Genomic DNA, 14,230 nt, shown 5'->3' with positions numbered 1-14,230 from the left:
AGCAGTTGACCTGGGTGTGCTCACAGCTGGCCCCTGCCTGGCACGCAGGTGGCAGGGGAGCATGTGAGAGTCGCTCCCCCCCCCACCCCGCCATATAGTGCATGGATTGAGGCAAAGGCAGTGGCAGAAGTGACAGCGGCAGGGACAGTGCCACCTTTTCCCATTGGACACGTGCGCATGGTGGGTGGGGACTTCTCCTGTGACCTGGCATGTGGAATGGGTGATGGTGCCGTGCAGCTGTAGATTTCCCTGTGGGAGGCCACGAGAAGGAGCGGATATAGGTTTTCCCTCTCTGTATGGGCAGTGGGCAGATCTCAGCTACAACCCTGGTGGCCTTTCGCAGGGCGAGCTTGGAGCGCTGCTTCCTTTCCCCTTCCTATGCACGTTTTCTGTGCTTTTCCACCTGGGGAGGCACTAATTGTGAAGTTGCTTACACTAAGCTGCTTCCCTTCTTGACTGTGTCCATTAAAATCCATCACACAGGTTTCCCCAAGCCAACTTTTCTTTCTTTCTGTTTCTATTCGCCAGCGGTCTGCTTGGCCTGTCTGCACTGTCCTCCCATTCGCTGGCCCCTGCGCTCACCTTTCTAACTTATTCTTTCTTACATTCAAGTTTCTGACCTTGTGCATCTCTATATTTTGATTTAAAGAAAAAACATTTCAGTATTAAATTTCATTGCGTTCCCTTTGTCTACTCACCTCGCAGGGAGTTCATGCTCTTGCTTCACAGAGTGCGTGGAGGCGGGGCAGGCTGTGAGTGAGGTGTTTCTTTTCTCTGATCGGCCATCTTCCTCTCTCCAGGCCTGTCCAAAGTCTGCAGTCCCTGTCTGCTCAACGGGCGCCCAGAGCTGTGGGTTTCATGTTCAAATTAACAACATTTTTTAGCTCGATGATGATTTTTTTTCTTTCTTTTCTTTTTCTTTCTTTCTTTCTTTCTTTTTTTTTGTAACAGCCCAGTATTGTGTTTTGTGAGGTTCTTGTTACCTCTTTAAGGAGCATTCCTCCTTCTCGGGGTAGGAGTCAGGTGCTGATGGACTGCTAGGCTATGCTACCTTTTTCTACTCCACCATCTTGTCCCTTCTCATCCTTATTCTTTATTCCATGAGCATAGATTAAGTTTGCCTCTTTTGGAATTTATATGGATGAATTATAGAGTAACTACTCTCTTGTAACTATCATTTTTTCATTCAACATTATGTTTATGGAATTCAGCCACGCTAATGCATGAAGTTGTAGTTTATTTGAATATAGTATCCATTTTGTAAATATACTGAAATGCATTTTTCTGTGATTGATTGGCATTTGAGTAGTTTACACACATTCATTTTAAATAGTGTCTGAATAAACTTTTTATAACTATGATGTTAAAATGCATATTATGTGAGACACACACACACAATAAAAAACAGTATGTCAGATCATAATTTGAGGGAAAGAACTAATATATGTCAAAGAAAAATTGCGCCAGACAGAATTAAACAGTCAAGGAAGACTTCAATTAGAATTGTTGCAATAAGCAAAGGAGATGTAATTTAACTTCACTGGAGCAATAGGCAGGTGACATTTTAAGCCTTTGAATGAGCTAGTGAAAAAGTACTAGAAGACATTGAGGGGAGGCTGGTTTATGTGATGAGGCCATCACATAATGGCTAATAGCTTTTATTGAAGTTAGACTCTGCCTTTCCCTTGGAGTTAGGGATATAGATAGAGACCTTATCTTCCTGTCTTTCTTTCTGGTTACATTACAAAGATAAATGTCTCAGCTCCTTAAAAAACATCCTGACTACAAACCTGGAAAGAGTCTAGGAGAAGATGTGCATCTCAAAAGAGAGGTAAAAGATATCATTGCAAACTTTCTAAATAAAGAATAAAAGAAGGCAATGACCAAAAGTCTGGAAGAAACCTGTGTAACATTTAGTCAAGCTGAAGGGAACATAGAGGTGACTTTGGTCATAGGAGACATTGAAATGTAGCCTGATAACACTATTGTTGTTTGATTTTTTTCATTGTCTTTATTTTATTCTCTTGTTATATTCTATTCTTGAAATCTTCCTATCTGCAGATGTCAGCAAATAACTTGAATGTTATTAAAGCACTGTATAGGTCTAACAAAATTACCTGCCAACTAGTTTCAACCCACAAGCTGCCAATTTACAACCTTTAAATAACATGCATCTGCCACTTTGTGATATCTTTTTTATAAAACTCTATTATGATGACATTTAAATCACACATTTTATTATGTAATCTTTTATGTGCATAAATAAAACAATATTAATTCTTTTATTGAGCATTGCTTATCAGGAAATGTGTTGAGCACTCAAATCCATAATATTTCATATAACCTTTACTCTCAGAAACTATACACGGTTATCACCAATTTTCAGACCACCAAACAGAAGCCCTAAAATAGGTAAATAAGCATGCCCAACATTGAAAAATTAGCAAGTGGGAGATGTAGGATTCAAGGTGTGCTTAAAGTTGAGCTGGATGCTGCACCACTAATGCTTGTATAACAACCCCTCTCTTCTATGAGTTCGAGTATGCAAAATGCATGCTCAATTAATTCTCCTTTCTTTATAAGGTTAGAATATGAACTTATTGATGACAGGCACTATGCTCCATATAGTTTTCCTAACTAACTTAAAGTTTTCTTACACAAATAATATTTTAGCAAATATTTATTCAATTTTTGATGTTTGAATATGGATTCTTTTTTCTTCCTCTACAATAGGAAATAATACACAGATCTGAGCATATTATTGGCTCTCCATAACTAAATCAACTATATTTGAAAAGTAATATAGAGTGGTGGGTAATGCACTGGTTTTCCTATCAATATCCTTGAATTTGATGTAATTTTACCCTAATGAGCTGCTATAGATTCTAGTCTTTTCATTTCTAAATTAACACATTGGATTCAAAACTCCTAATTACAGTTCATTTATGATTAATTTATTATGTCTGGAGATGAAGCCTGAAAATTAGCTTTGGGTCCAAGTTCTCATGGTACTTCATCACTTCACACATTTTCTATTGCAAAGATTCCAGTGTGAATCCTGGCTTGGCAGTCCAGTTCTGATAATTTAGCACTCAACCTTGGAGTCTGGACTAGGGCATGCCCATTTCAAACTACAAGTTTAGCTCAGGTAAAAGGTGATTCTGTATATGAATTGGGGCAATTCTTTATCAGAAGATATTTCATTAGTACTGAATATTAATGATGTTGGACTCCACTATTTTGAACCAAATTTGGACTCCTCTTTCTTCCTATAATGCTAGCTTTTTCTTTTTTGTATTGACATAAATTGAGAAAGAAGACTTCCACGGGCTTGTACAGTTATGTGGTCTGGTGGGTCAAATAGCCTGAGGTCTGAAAGTTAAAACCAGAACATTTGGTAGTTACACTTCTCCCTCTTCCTCTCTCTCTCTCTCAAGAAGTTATTGCCTGCTCACTTGCCATCAGTGAAAGCAGTAAGGCTTTTCCCAGATTTGGATGCTTAAAACATTGTGCTATCTTGCAGATTTACCTATCTGTGACCTTCACCAATAATATTCACATCATTCTATGTTCTCTTGAGATTTATTTATTTATATTAGTTACACATGACAGTACAATGATCTTGACAACTCATACATTTGAATCAAATGGGGTATAATTTCTCATTTTTCTGATTGTATAGGTTGCAGAATCACATTCGTCATGCAGTCACCTATATACATACAGCAACAATAATCTCTATTTTATTCTGCTGCCCTTCCTATCCCCCCATCCCCTCCCGTCCCGTCCCATCACATCTCTGTACCTAATCTAATGTGACACACTATTTTTTTTCTCCTCACAACATCATAAATGTATTCTGTATAAGGATAAGGGTCTCCTTCCACCTTCCTTGAAAATCCCCTTCTCCTTCCTTTTCCCTCCCACCTCTCTTCCCTATTTAGTGGTAATCTTCTTCTCATGCTCTTCCTCCCTATCCCATTTTGAGTCACCGCCCCATATTAGAGAAGACATTTGGCATTTGTTTTTTAGAGATTGGCTAACTTCACTTAGCATAATCTGCTCTAATGCCATCCATTTCCCAGTAAAAGCCATGATCTTGTTATTTATTTTTACAAATAACTGATATGCTCTCCTGAAGAAAAATGCATCCTTAGTTTCATGATAATGCAAATTAGGATTTTTACTTTAAGCTTCAAAGGCTGGAGTCATTCTATGGTGATAAAGCATGTCAGAGCAATATAAAGTATCTATAAAATAAACAATCTGAATCTTAAAACCATACTCAGTACATGATGGCATCTTCCAGAAAATAAGAACTCTAGCCAAGGCCCATGATTAAGGGTCACAGAAATTCTGAAATGCTCTTGGTTTTGAGGAACCACTTTGTTATTTGTTATCCTTTCAGTGCCATAGTGGGTTTTGTCTATGTGAAATAAGTAACTTCACACCTGAAAAGTTAAATGTATTTGTATCTGAAACCCCACCCAGGTTTGGACCCCTAGGCATTTTCACTTGTGGCTTCTCTGATGTTCCTATCCAAAGATCTATCCTCTTTATAATTTCCTCTAGGAAGACCTTTAGACATATAATAATGAATGATATATAATATGAACTCATACCTATGTTATGGCAGACAATGCTCCAGTTTCTCATAGTAAATGATTTCACTACAGTTCTATGAGTTGAGTGGCATCCTAATTCACTTCTAAAAGTAAAGAGTCCGACACAGGGAGAAGTTAAGTAATTGGTTTTGATTTTATATGCCTACCCAGTCGGAAAGTTAGGGTTGGAAACGGAGACATTTAATTATACCAACCTCTCCAGAAATCTAATTTCCATATGTATAATCAGTGTATAAAGTTTAGAACTTTATGATAGGAGTGGCTTATTCATCGTAGAGTTCCTTGGACAAGCTCCAGTAGTCAATACACACTAGGTACATGTTAAAGAATGGTTGGGTGAAAAACATGGGCAAGTGGGTGGTGAGGATACTTTTGGTTATGGAAGAATGTTTGGGGCCCCTACTATTTTAACTCATACTCAAATCTGACAGTTCATGGATCAATGGCTTCTGGATCAACACCAGGGAATTATAAATACCCACATTCATCTGATGGTATGGGAATACCAGATCATTTCCTTCCCTAGTTCAGCATGGTGCACCACTCTGGATGGATTTACTAAAGAAGACAATACTACCTTTTCCCTCACTTCTCAAAGGATATGGTGTTTTAATTCGTTTATCAGGCCTGCAGAACTTTATACCATTCCTCAACTGCAAATGTCAGAACTAAGTGCCTGGAAAGTATGAGTGAGAGGTCAGGGTAACCCTCCCTTCACTTAAGTCCCAACTATAAGTTTGGGTTCTGTCTTAGGTGCAAGAGGTTGAGAATACTTGGACTTTTGTTGATTTTTCATCAGCTTACTTGAAAATCAGAAGTTGATTTGGAAGGAAAGTCAAGAAAATCAAAAGCTACTAGTCTTGCACAGTTTCCAGTTCTTAAAACAGGAGTATTATTTTGAAAGAAGCAGACCACTGTCATTATTAGGCCACAGCATTAGAAATTTGACTCAATATTTTTTCCCAAGGAGGGAAGCAGTCAGAAAGAATGGAGAAATCTAAATCTCCCTCAAAGTGACTGACTTTATTTGAAAAAGTGTGGGGAAGTTGAAGCCTAATCTTCTCTTGAAGATTATAGAAATTTTGATGATAAGTAACAAACATCTGGAAGAAATTATTCCCAAACTTGAAGATAGATCAATAGAGATTATGTAAGAACATAAGAAGAACAGGAAGAAAAATGGATGAATAAAAACAGAAAGAAAAAGAAACATAGAGATAAAGAAGAAACAAAAATTAATCAAAGAAATCATATATGAAATTTTCTGATTTTGATAAAGAATTAATCTAATCCAATAAGCTCAATGAGCTTCAACTAAAATGAATACACAGATTCATACCAAGATTCTTCAACATGGTAAAGGGTAAAAATGTTGAAAGCAATAGAGAAAGAGAAAAATCCTTAAAGCAGCAAGAACAAAAGCAACTGGTCATACACAACAAATCAGTATAATATGAATAGCTGACATCTCCCCAGAAACAATTGGAGTCAGAAGAAAGTGGGATGAACTGTTCAAAATGCATGAAGAACAATGTCAAAAATGAATCTTATCTACAACAAAATTAGCATTATTAAAAGGTAAGATAAAGCATTCCAGATAAACAATAACTGAGAGAATAAATAGCTCACAGTCTTTCTTTACAAGAAATAAGAAGTTCTTCACATTGAAATGAAAGTACACACTGGAAAGTAAATCAAATCTACATGGAAAACAAACATAAATAAAAAATAAAAATGAAAAAAGCAAAAGAACACCAGTGAGTTAGCAATGTCATTTCAACAGAGAGTAGAAGTGCATGTTTATTCTCATATCTTAAATCATTTAAAAATCATTCATGTAAAGAAATGTTTTGTTGGGCCAACAACAGGTTGAAATATAATATATTTGAAAATAATAGCACAAAGGAAGTAAAGAAAATTAAAGTGTTCTGAGTAAGAAAATGACATCGTTTAGTAACTTAAATCAAAATATTTAAAGGAGAACAAAAACTGTAAATAAAAAAGTTGGTATAAAACCTCTATAAACATGATTGCTCTTTTTCCTTTCATTAGTTTATTTAGTTGACATAAAATTACATGAAGTTATAACAATGTAATTTTGGGCTTGTAACATTTTTAATATAATTTGTATTACAAAAAAAGCACACAAGTGGAAAAAAATGGAATAGAGCTATACAGGAGTAATATTTCTGGGTATCATTGTAGTTGATTAATTATAAATTTGAAATAGTTGTTGATAAGTTAAAATATTCATGGTAAGCCCTAGAACAAATATTAAAAAAACAATTAAAAATGAGAACAAAAGTTAGCATTATCAGAATCCTAGCTGACTTCAAGAGACTTAGAATAGCAAAAACGATACTGATGGAAAAGAAAAAGTATGGAGAACTTGCTTGAATTTCAAATCCTACTACAAAGCTGCAGTAACCAAGATCATTTGGTTCTTACGTTAGGATTGACATGTAGATTTATGTAATGTAATTGACAGTTCAGAAATAACATATATATGTGATCATACTTGTGTATGGTCATGGATTTTTTCAGCAAGAATGCCAAAACCACTCAATAGGAAAAAGAATTGTCTCTCCAATAAATGCTACTGAAATACTTGGATATTTTAATAAAAATGGATGATTCTAGATCTCTGCTATATAAAAAATTAAATCATAATGAATCAAAGATCCAAAGTTAAGACCTAATATACAAGATGTCTTAGAAGAAAACACAAGCATACATCTTTATGACTTGGATCAAGCAATGATTTCTTAGTTGTGGCAATAAAAGTATAAGCAATGATGACAAACAGACAAATTTGAATTCATCAGAGTTAAAATCTTCTGTGCTTCATAGGATATCAGAAAATGTTAGCAGACGATCTACCTAATGGGATATAGTATTTGAAAATTATATACTTGTTAAAGTTTAGGTATATATAATATATAAGAAGTCATCATGAATCAAAAATAAAAAGACACATAATTCAAAATAAATGAGCAAAGTATTTGAATATTCAAATCTACAAAAAAAAAAAAACACATAGTCATCCAGAAAGCAAATTAAAAATTTTACAAGATCATTAACTACAATGAGTTATCACTTTATACCTACTATGATGGCTAAAATAAAATTTAAGATAACAAGTATAAGATGTGGAGGAATTGGAACCCTCATACACTGCTGGTAGAAAAAAATTATTCAGTCACTTGGTAACAATGTTTCCTCAAAAGATTAAATACAGAGCTAAAATATGATTCAGAATTTCCATTTCCAGGTTTATAGCCAAGAAAATTCAAAATATAAGTCAATACTAAAATGTGCTCAAGGTTGTTAATGGCATTCGTAATAGCCAAAATATATACAGCCCAAATGTCAATCAACTGAATACTGGATACTTAAAAATCATATATTTATAGAATGGAATATAGTTCAGCAATTTAAAAAAAGAAGTTCTTGTAAATGGTATAATGTAGATAAATCTTGAAAACATTATGCCAAATAAAAGAAGAAGGTCACAAGAGACCACATATTTCATGACTTCAATGTATGAAATATTCAGAGTAGAAAAGTAACATAGAAAATACATTAGTGGTTGCCTAGAGTATGGGTTGGTAGGGAGACAGGAGGAATATCTCATGATGGGTATTGTTTTTAAATGGGGAGAAGCTGATGAAAGATATCCTAAAACTTAATATGACCCTGAATGAAAAGATCGTAATATAATTTTTAAAAAGTAAATCTTGAATTATGCATTACATAGGGATGAATTTTAATGGCATGTGAAATGTACCTCAATAAAATTTTAATTTAAACAGAAGAATATGTGCCTGTTGTTAAAAAAAACAACAAGCCAATAGATTCCACAAGTTGATTTAAATTTAGTGATTCATAAAGACACAAATGAGGAAAACAAGGACAAAAAGAAAAACAAATCCAAATAGCCCAAAATACAGTAAATGCAATAAATTAAAAAATTCATTCACTTAAAAAAACTATTGGTGAAGTTAGCTTTACTGGTCAATCCTGACAAAAATGTAAGGGAAAAATATTTAGGAAATATAAGGAAAAAATAGTGTAGTATTCGCTACACTAACTCATTCAGAGCGCAGAGGAGAAATAAACATTCTCCACAACATTTTATGAGGTAAAATTTATCCGGAGAGTAAACTAACTATAAGGAATAAAAGTTACCAAATATTTTCCTCATGAATATAGACAAAACTCCTTTAAGACGGTATTAGTAAACCAAATATGAAGTGTATAAAGTGTATAATATAATGACTGATGGAATTTATACCAAGAAGGTGTGTTGGTTTCAACATTTGAGCAATAATCAATTTTATTTGCCACACCAACAAAATGAAAGAGAAAACAAATGATTATTAAAATAAATGCTGAAATAGCATTTGACAAAAGTCAACATACATTCATTACAAACCAATAAGGAAAATAACTTCCACAAATTGATTTTTATGCGATTTTTATAAAAACTCACAGCTAAAATAATATTTAAAAGTGAAATAATGAATATTGTCTGCCTAAGATGGAAATTATATAAGGTTATGTACTCTCTTCTATCTACTATTGTACTAAAGGTCCTAGTCTTTTAATGGTGGAAGAATAAATTGAAGGCATACAGATTAAAAAAGAAGAAAGTAAAATGCCTTAATTCACAGATGATATGCAAAGGAATATTAAGAATTACTGGACTAAGAAGTTAATGTAGCAAGGTCACATGTTATGAATTTTGTAATATCCAACCAATTTTATATCAATATCTGAATAATAAGAAATTACAAATAAAATTACAGAAGCAATAGCATTTATAATAACATTAAAACATATTTAGAAGTAGGCTGAATAGAGCAAGTTATTGCATTGTCTGAAGATTGAAAACTATTAACTAAAACTAAGTGTGAGACATTTAGAAAGACTTAAGTAAATGGAGCTATATGCCATAGGCATGAATTGGGAGACTTACTTTTGCTAAAATGTCAGTTCTGTCAAAATGTATCTATTGATTCAACACAATCCTTGTCAAAAGTCTGAGCAGCTTAAAAAAATATCTGATACTAACATTTTATAAAAGCACAAAGGATTTAAGATGTATAAAATAATTTTGAAAAGTACAAGGTGGAGGAACAGCACTACCTGATTTCCATATTCTCTAACTATACAGTATTCAAGGTGCTATCATATTTGCATTTAAATGGATATATAAAGGAATTTAATAGAACAATGAGGGCAGAGATCAGAGATATGTGGGTGTGTGCATATAGGATTTTTAGTAAAAGTGTCAAAAATGCATAAAAAATCTTTACACAAAACAGAGCTGAAACAACTGGACATATACATTGGGGAGAAAATGATATGTGATACTTATACTATGTGCAAAAAAATACCTAAAATGGATTGGAGAACTGATAATGTTCAGTTTGAAGAAAGAATAGGAACAAATCTTCTTTACTCTTGGGAATCACAGATTTGGTGGATTAGACATAAAAAAGCAAGAATCTCAAAAAAAAAAAAAACTTGGGTTAATGAGAATTCAGAACATTTATGTTTTATAAAATGTTTAAAAAGCAGCACAGACCATCGTGGAAGGAGGGTAGTAGCTACACTGCAGGGTGATATGACTGATTTTTTTGCTCCCTGTGGCTCTTCAATGAACACATTTGGGCTCCCATTGTCCAATTCTTTCCAATGCATCTATGGTAATGATAAATTTAAACATTAAGCGCCCATTTATTTTGCTGTATTTAGGTGGGCCAGGTGTTTAGAACTTAGTGTTTTCACAATCCTATTTTATGAGGGATGACTGGTGCAGGGGAACAGAGGGACATTCAAACATTCTTCCTTATCTTTGTAAACATGGTTATTAGTTTAGTTCCAATAATTAACATTCATAATTAATTAATTAATTTTAATTTGTATAATTGCAATATGGTTGTCTTCAAACTGAAGAAGGGTATCAAGTTACACTGAAAATCTAATATTCTTAGACACTGTGAAAGAGAATTTATACATATAATTTCATGTAGTATTTATGGAAAACATTTGAGGTAGGTAATAGTCTTTAAAGATATTGAAGCTGAAGTTTGACTAGAGCCATTTACCTGTTACATATCTCACACTATATTTAATCCAATGTTGCCCTTTTCAATACTTTTTTCATTATATCATAATTGTGAAATTAGACGACTAAATTTACTCAACTTCATTCATGAATCAATAATTAAAATCTGACTCAGTGAGCAATCACATGACAAAAGTCACACAATGAACCGGAACTATCTTATTCTTAGAAAGTTTCAAGGTTAGATAAAAGATCTTTCTCTTTGAAACTTCTTAGGCAAATTAAAATCCCAGAAATATCTTTGATCATAGAGTCATAAAATTAGTTAGCTGGAAGGGAAATTGAAAACATTTTAATTCAGTTCCTCCCTGCTAGAGATGAGGAACCTGATGTTCTGAAGTACAAAATGCCTGCGGTCATTTTGGTGACTAGAGAATTAATTCTAATTCTAATTTTGGTGACTAGAGAATTAATTCCAAGTTCTAAATTCTTCCTCTAATAATATGCTCTATACAAAATTCATGGGGGAGGGGAAGGCACAGTGATTCCAAGGACAGCAGGCAGTCCTGGTGGCTTTCCTCATCCTGGACCAAGGACAGCAGCAAAGAGGTAATGAGAGTCAACAGCACGTTTGCAGGAGTCCACAGGGAAGAGAAGGTGGGCAAACCAGAAGGCAAATGTCATTAGCATCAGATGTTAGAGGGGCAGCTTATTAATTTTCTTTTAACTTTAGTCACGAGGAACATTGGTAAATAACAGATCATGTCATGGGAGCCAAGCTGGAACTTGGCAACTTCAGGAATAAGCAAAGCCTTCTGATTCTCGAGGCAGACATCTCACATCCCTTGGTCTCTCATGTGTAGTTGCTCAGATGAGAGAAGGTAACTTTTTCTGGGATTCTATCAATTGATTCTATCAATTACTGCAAATACTGCAAATACCTCTTCTCTGTAGTTGAATGGTTCTTTCTAATGGTCATAATTGGATTTAGAGGAATAAGAAAGCTTGTTTTTTTTCTTTTCTTTTCTGAATAGAAAAAACATGGGTATTATGTGGCAGACAGAGATATAGGATTCTTCCAGTCCCTACCATGACATCAACCCCACAAACTCCACTGCCTACTGAGAGAAACCAATTTTCTGGGTGCTCTAAGTCCAGAGGTCTTAACTTCCAGGCAGCAAGAGTGCTACTAAATTGCCAATGGTATTTTCACCCCAACATTTCAAGCATCTCAAGCCCCCAGGCAAGAAAAGGTGTCATAGGCTATGATCACCTGGAAAAATAAGGCTTCTGTAATAAATGGTGCAGAAGAGCATATTTTTGGCTCCTAAATGACTTACATGGGAATCTCCTGAGTAAGTTGGTCACAAATGAAGTAACCCAGCAATCTCATCTAGAGAAAGGCCTGAAACCACGAAGAGGGTTTGGGTCATTATCTCCACCTCACCCCCGTGAAATGAACCTATACCATAGGAGTCCCTAGAAAGAAGGCCATGTAAAATCAATTGCAGATAAAGATGATGATCACAATCAATTTAGGCTAAAAATCAACTGCAGTCCTAAGGGTTCCAATAATAGCATAAATCTCCTTACAACAACCCTTATCCAAGTGAAAAAAAAAACCCACCAAAATACTAAAGAAGCTTCTCCCAGAACTGATATAAGTAGATCCAAGTGCGCAAAGGGTAGATTGCAGGAGACCAATGGTGCACTTTCCCAGATCTAACCCCTTTGGGGTTGGGATACTCTCTCAGCTGCTGGTAGTAGCTGCTGCCAATGATTCAACAACCCAGAGCTTGGTTTCCCTTGTGGCATATGCCCTGACTGGAGAGACCCATCTGGATTTCACCCACTTCTTGGGCAGGCCTCATCCAGTGAGTGGAAGACATGAGGGTCTAAAGTCTGTTGTTACTGTCAGCCAGCCTGATTTCTTTATATGGCTGATCCTGCCTCATTGACTCCCCAAAACATGTGGATTTTGAAAGCACTCCCAGTGTTCTTCCTGCCCACTTTCTGGGAAAGCTCACCTGACATTGTTATATTTCCCTTCCCTATGCCCTTTGTTCTCTCGCGTAGTTCCATACTGTAGGTGGGATGAGTGTTCCTCAGCCTTTAGTATATATTTTAGGAAAATATGTGGGCAATAGACTTTCCAGATTAGTGAACGCATCAATGCCTATAAATTGTTGTGAACTATGGGACATATCCTCCCTAGAATTGAATTTTTAGGATGACAGATTGCCAGGCCCCAAACCTGAAACACTTCAAACACATTATTTAATTGGTTTCTGTTTTTAATAATTTGCATGATTAAATCAGGCATTAACAATGTTTTCTTGAAAGTAATTCATCCCCATCTACAGCCCCGCTCCACCTCTGGTCACTTATAAATGATCATTTTCTTTGGTATTTAATTGTCTGTATATGTTGTGTCTAGATGGAGTTATCTTTGCATTTTTCCTCCTTGGGGTTTTTAGAGCTTATTGAATTTTTTCTGTTAAAAAATGGCTTTTTTTTTTCTTCTGAGATGTCTGAATCCATATTTTGTGGTATCTTTTAAACATATTTCATATTTCTAATAGGTTTCTTTTTTCTATCCAAATCTTAGTTTTAGTGATTTTTCACCTCTAAGAATATAGGGTTGTTACATTTTCATGTATTAAGCCTTTGCTTAAAAATTTCCCTCCTTCCCTCTGATTTTTTGAATATATACATTATTATTATTTTGAAGTTCTGTCTAGAAAGTCTAATTTATTTTACTGTTTTCATTTTTCTTTTATTCATTGATATGTTTCTTTGTTATCAATTTTGTCATGTATTATACTCTATTGATTGGAAGCTGAATTTTTGAATGAAAAATAAATCAGGAATCGTGATGATGTTTTCTTCTTGCACAGATGCTTAAATTTTCTTGTCAGGCAAGTATTGTTTCAGCAAATAAGCTTTATCGTTTCAAAATTGGGTTTTGGCTCCATTGATCTATTTCATTTTTGTGTTTAGTCCTCAGGAATGGTCCTTATTCCTAAGGCCAGACCCTTCTGGGGTATCAACAGGAATCCCCAGGTGCTTTATTAAGGCCCCTCTTGGCAATATTTGAACTCCAACTACCATCTCCCCAGCACTGAGCAGCTGATGATATCAGTTGCTTGGGTTATTCACTTCCTAGCTGGATTCCACAGAATTTTTATGCACTGAGAAATCAGTGCATAAAAAATTTGGTGATTATTCAATGACTTGAGAATTTGCTATGTAGATTTTTGGACTTGTTTTTCTGTGATTCTCTCTCCCCCCAAATTTTTCCCTAATTCTTTTCCTGTCCCGTGATCCTGAACTTTGTTTGGTTTCTGTCTATTAAGATTCTTAAGTCTACCCAAACTGGCACTTTCTGCATAGAGATCTTTTCCTTGCACTTTAAAGGCTGAAAAAATGCCCTCAAAAGCTTGGAGTGGTGATGCATGCCTGTAATGCCAGTGGCTTTGGAGGCTGAGACAGGAGAATCTCAAATTTAAAGTCAACCTCAGCAACTGTGAGG

The sequence above is a fragment of the Callospermophilus lateralis genome, unplaced genomic scaffold (genome assembly GCF_048772815.1).
Source record: "Callospermophilus lateralis isolate mCalLat2 unplaced genomic scaffold, mCalLat2.hap1 Scaffold_197, whole genome shotgun sequence".
In the NCBI taxonomy this organism is placed as follows: Eukaryota; Metazoa; Chordata; class Mammalia; order Rodentia; family Sciuridae; genus Callospermophilus; species Callospermophilus lateralis.
This window is presented reverse-complemented; position numbering follows the sequence as displayed.